The following is a 6,247-nucleotide window of genomic DNA, read 5'->3' as shown; positions in this document are numbered from 1 at the left end:
TCTGAATTTAGCTTGCTGCCATCCCTATTTCTTCAGTGCTACTGTTTGTGAGTGGCAGCTAATTTATCTGATACATTAGTCTAGTCTGAGATGTTAAAGATTAACATTGCTTAATATACTCAACTCTGGCAGAGTGCACATTTGCATTTAAAGGAGCTCCTGAGAGACAAGTGCTCGAACCAGAAGAACAGACTGAAAAGTGCTCCTTTCAGGTAGGACAATACGGAAAAAAGGGAGGAGGGAAAGGGATGCGCTCAGTGCCCCTTCTATCCAGGCAATTTGGGCCACCCCCTATGGGCAAAGGGCAAGTGATGGCCCTGGAACTCAACACCACTGCCTCAGTCAACTTCTTATGCCTTTGGACACCACGGTGCTTGATTCCTTGGCCCCTCACCTTCTGCTGATACTGCAGTTAGGGCCTGGCTTATGTGTGTATGTGTTGATACCAAATAAATATAAGGTAGTTTGAGAGGGAAGCCTGCCTTTTCTTGCATGGAACAAACCTTGAAGGAACAGAGATTGCAAAGGGAAGATCTGGAAGTAGGTGTGAGCGGCAAGAAGACCCTTCCTCTTGGTTTTGTGTGTCAGGAGGCAGGAGTGAAGGCTCAATCAGCAACGGAAAGTGTGGCAGGAGGATCAGATACCATGGGAAATAGGAAATGCATAACCTTCAAGACTGATACCAAAGACTGGCAGCTGCCTGCTTTGGCAGCATTCCACAGGCGTTCTCAGTCACAGATAAGGGGCTAGGAAAGTGGTCCAAGGTGTTATTTCTTATTTTTATTTTATCTTTTTGCGAGGCAATGAGGGTTAAGTGACTTGCCCAGGGTCATACAGCTAATAAGTGTCAAGTGTCTGAGGCTGGATTTGAACTCAAGTCCTGAATCCAGGGCCGTTTCTTTATCCACTGCGCCACCTAGCTGCCCCCATTTTAAATTTTAATTTAATTTAATTTTTTCCAAGGTGTTATTTCAATGAAAAAACAAGGAGCAGAGTTACAGATGCTGCGCCCCCTCTGTGCCCCCTTTCCCAGCTCACGCCAGACCAGCAGTTTTCCAGGGAGGAGTTCAGCATCCAGGGGTGACCCTGAGGAGATGGGGTCTCTATTACTATTGCTCTCCAGTGCCCATCCAGAGTACTGCCCATGTCCGACCAGTGGATATGTACCAGCTTTTATCAAAGGCTTTTTGCTAAGATTGGGCAGCCAGGCGCTGCTGCAGCAGATAGAGGGCTGGACCTGGAGTCGGAAAGGCTCATCTTTCTGAGTTCAAATGCAGCCTCAGACTAGCTGGGTGACCCTGGGCAAGTCTCTTCACCCTTTTTGCCTCAGTTCCCTCATCTATAAAATGAGCCGGAGAAGGAAATGACAGACCACCCCAGCATCTTTTCCAAGAAAACCCCAAATGGGGTCAGGAAGCGTCAGACACGACTGAAACAAATGACCTTGGGATTGACAGGACAGGAAGAATAGCAGTTACAAAGCAGGCCCCGCAGCCCAGGGCCACGCTCTTACTTTATAGACATAACGGTCCCTGAAGAGAGGAGGCTCCACACGACTGAGACAGATGATCCGTTTCTCCCTTTGCAGAGTCCCCTCCAAAGCTGCTTAAGGTAGCAGTGTATCAGCTGTTGATTCAATCTGTTGCTGGGCAGGGGTCAGGCAGGTTATTCAGTGGCTGTGCTGGTCCCCCTGACAGAACACACTTTCCCTGGCTGGGTCTAAATCTTTGGACTTGTCTGTCATGTCCCCAGCAAGATGCCGTCAGCCCCAGCTCTCCAATCTCATCAGCACCCTCTCTTCTTGGAGCCCCTGGATTGGAAGGTTGAGAGTGGAGATCGTGGGGCAGCTAGGTGGCTCAGTGGATAGAGCACCGGCCCTGGAGCCAGGAGGACCTGAGTTCAAATTCAGACTCAGACACTTAACACTTACTAGCTGTGTGACCCTGGGCAAGTCACTTAACTCCAATTGCCTCACAAGAGAGAGAGAGAGAGAGAGAGAGAGAGAGAGAGAGAGAGAGAGAGAGAGAGAGAGAGAGAGAGAGAGAGAGAGGAAAATGCTTCCATTTACAGAGGCCTCCAGAGCATCTGTCTCTCCATTCCCAGCCGTCACACCCTCTCACATGAAACTGTCAGTTCCTTGAGACCAGGGACTCTTTTTCTTTGCCACATCTGTATCCCCAACACTTAACAGAGTGCCTGGTACAGAGCAGGAACACAATAAATATTGACTGACTGGGCTGCTGCTGCTCCCAGCTCTGGGGCACTTTGTTGCTACAGCTCCTATCACCAGTGGATCTTCGGGGATGCTTTCATGGAGCTCCTGGTCTCACTGGCCCTGGGCTTTTCCATCTCAAGAAAGTCATTCACCTAAGATGAAGAAAGAATAAACCAGGGGGCAGCTAGGTGGCACAGTGGATAAAGCACCAGCCCTGGATTCAGGAGGACCTGAGTTCAAAATCTGGCCTCAGACACTTGACACTTACTAGCTGTGTGACCCTGGGCAAGTCACTTAACCCCCATTGCCCCACAAAAAAAAAATTTTTAAAGGATAAACCGAAAAGAAACAGAGCCATGTGCTTAGGGACACGTGGCAAGCAACCAGGAGAAAAGGGACCTGAACACATGGACTACTGCCATGTTTCCCTACTTGAGATTTCTCCCTTCCTCCCTCACCTAGAAGCTCAGTGTCGTCCTCCTAACTCAAAAGGTGAGAAAGAGCATGAGTAGTGGCAATCATTCCGTTTATCTGATCACCTGAGTTCTGACTCGGCAGCCAATTAATAGATTTTTCATCACCACTCACTACTGACCCCTGAGTCACAATGTCAGGCACTAAGAAATCAGAGTATATCTTCAGGCATTGAAGTAAAAGGTAGGAAGGTCCCCTCTTTCCCTCAGGCCAAGAAGCAAGTACATGCTAAACTTCTGGAGAGTCAGATAAGCATGTCAGAAGGTAAGAATCCACAAGGAGAAATGACACAGAAAATAATTTAACCAAATGATAATTCAACAAAAATAATTTCAATAGTCCTTTAAATCTCTTTGGTTTTGTTAGGTGGCTATTGTTGTTTGTTTTATAATGAGATTTTAACCCCTAAATTCCTACTCTGATACCTTATCCTGACAGGAAGGAGACATTGGATTCTTATAGGCTATATAAGTGAAACGCAAGTTCTGGCAGATCTTATCAAGCTGGAAAGGCTTTGAGAAGAAATTGGTGATGGATTGTCATTCAGAGAGGTTCACTTCTGAAAGAGTAGTCATCAGGGGATGATATTTTTATCATAAAAGTATTTTATTATTTTCTAGTTACATGTAGAAATAGTTTTCAACATTTGTTTTTATAAGATTTCTAGTTCTAAATTTTCCTCCCTCCCTCCCTCCCTCCCTTCCTTCCCTTCCCTTCCCCTCCCCCTCCCCAAGACAGCAAGCAATCTGATATAGGTTATATCTGTACAATCACATTAAACATATTTCAGCATTAGTCATGTTGTGAAAGAAGGATCAGAACAAAAAGAAAAAACCTCAAAAAAGAAACAACAAAAACAAAAAAATAAGAAACAGTATCATTCAATCTGCATCCAGATTCCACAGTTCTTTTTTCTAGATGTGGAAAGCAATTTCCATCATAAGTCCTTTGGAATTGTTTTGGATCACTGTACTGCTGAGAAGAGCCAAGTCTTTCACAGTTGATCCTCACAGAATGTTACTGATACTGTGTACAGTGTTCTCCTGGTTCTGCTCATTTCACTCCACATCAGTTCATGTAAGTCTTTCCAGGTTTTTCTGAAATCCACCTGCTCATTGTTTCTTACAGCACAATAGTATTCCAATACATTCATATGCCACAACTTGTTCAGCCATTCCCCAATTGATGGGCATGCCCTCAATTTCCAATTCTTCGCCACCACAAAAATAGCAGCTATAAATATTTTTGTATGTGGGTCCTTTTCCCTTTTTAATGATCTCTTTGGGATAAAGACCTAATAGTGATATTGCTGGGTCAAAGGATATGTACAGTTTTATAGCCCCTCGGGCATAGTTCCAAATTGCTCTCCAAAATGGTTGGATCAGTTCATAGCTCCACCAACAATGCATTAATTTTCCAATTTTTCCATAGCTTCTCCAACATTTATTATTTCCTTTTATTATCATATTAGTCATTCTGATAGGTGTGAGGTGGTACCTCAGAGTTGTTCTAATTTGCATTTCTCTAATCAGTAGTGATTTAGAGCATTTTTTCATATTGAAATAGCTTTGATTTCTTCATCTGAAAACTTCCTGTTCATACCCTTTGACCATTTGGGGGTGACTTTTTTTTTTTTTACTACAGCAACTTATGAAACTATCTAGTAAGATGTGGAGAGGCTACAATCAGTATTAGCATAGGGAGTACCATGTTGGTGGGATCATAGATCTTCTGAAGTACTAAAGTAAAGAATGCGCCCTGATCTATGGGCACTCATACAAATGGTGCTAATGTCTTGAGTACATGTTAGTCTAAATGGAAAATGTTCCAAGTCAGAATTCTTGATGAATCTCTTGATGTTACAATAATATAATCTGATTATTTAGAAAGGAAAGACTTATTTATATTTTCTGTCCTGTATGTGGGAAAAATGCTTACCCAGGCATTCACTGGGTTACTGCCAGGATGGGGAGTGAGGTAAGTAATGGAGGATAGAGTGGGAGGAAGAGGGGTTGGAACAGGAGTTAGTGGATCAGTCAGTAGTTCAGGTCAAAAGGCAAAGATTCAAGTGAGCCAAGAACTCTGAGTAGCATTCCAGGGAAGCCAAGAGATCTGTAGTTTAGGATCATCAATTCAACAAGTGTTTATTCAGCACAAATATTTATTATGTGCAGGGGACTGTTCTCTGAACAGAGATCAAGGTCAGAACTCTGGACAGCAACACACCTGATGGGACTTCATAGTGTGTGGATAGGAGATCATTTAGCTGGACAATTCTGATTCTCAGAAAACTCAACTATCTGCCTATGTTTTAAACAAAGCTCACTGCTAGGCTCTACCACTCCTGGCTGCTAGCCCTTCTCTGTCCAGATTAAGTGGCATACACATGGTAGGGAAAAATCAGATAGCTATTGTTCTAGACACAGTGACCCACTCATCTCGCTGAAGCAGGGGGTTAAGACTCAGAGTCAGGAAGACCTCAGTTCAAATCCTGCTTCTGACACTTAATAGCGGTGTGAGCCTGGGGAAGTAATTTAATTACTCTCTGCCTCAGTTTCCTCATCTATAAAATGGGGTTAAAAACAACACTTAGCTCACAAGGTTGTGAGGATAAAATTATATGACATACGAAATGCTTTGCAAACTTTAAAACACTATAAAATACTATTATTGTAATTAATATTCTGTACTGTAGGAGGCTGCTCTGAAACTTCTTGCTTATATCCCTCTAATCAAAGGATTCTTCCACTTTTGTGTTTTCTGGACTCCTTTGTCATTCTGGAGCCAATGGACCCTTTTCAGAATAATGTTTTTAAATGCATAAAATCAAATGCATAGGATTACAAAGGAAACCCATTCTATGGAAATAAAGATGTAACTTTTTCCTATCAAGTCCCAATCATGCACCACATCCCTTGGCACTGAAATTTTGCCATCTCCTAACTTTTAGAACTTACTAAATAGAACCCACAAAGAAAGAGGTGAAATAGAGAAAGAGGGAAATGGAAGACAGAGAAGAGAGGAAACAAAATAACAAATCCAAAACTAAAAAATAATTCATGACAAATAAAGAGAAAATAAAGGAAATTGTTATAAACTTTTGCCAAATTATATGCTAACTTAAATGAGAGGAATTCTTTCAAAAATAAAATATCCAGATTAACAGAAAATTAAGCAGAGAATTAAAAAAGACAACAAATCAATAAACATTTATTAAGTGCCTACTATGTGCTATGTTCTAAGGAAACCAAAACTTAATGAAACTAATAGCTGGGAGGGCAAATCTGGAAAGGCTTCCCATAAAAGAAGTTGCTTGAGCACTTGTCTGTTTACTTGTTTGCGCTGCCACTGCATACAAACACACCCATGTCTTCCTATCCTCAAAAAAGCCCAATTTGATCTGGTCACCACTAATTATAGCATTGTCTCTCCTCCCTTTTGGGGCTAAACTCCTTTAGAAGGCTGGCTATGATCAGTGTCTCCACTTCTTTTCCTCTCACTCTCTGCCTAACTCTCTACATCCTGACTTGCTACCCCATTCAACTGAAACTGCTTTTC

The sequence above is a fragment of the Dromiciops gliroides genome, chromosome 2, assembly GCF_019393635.1.
Source record: "Dromiciops gliroides isolate mDroGli1 chromosome 2, mDroGli1.pri, whole genome shotgun sequence".
In the NCBI taxonomy this organism is placed as follows: domain Eukaryota; kingdom Metazoa; phylum Chordata; class Mammalia; order Microbiotheria; family Microbiotheriidae; genus Dromiciops; species Dromiciops gliroides.
This window is presented reverse-complemented; position numbering follows the sequence as displayed.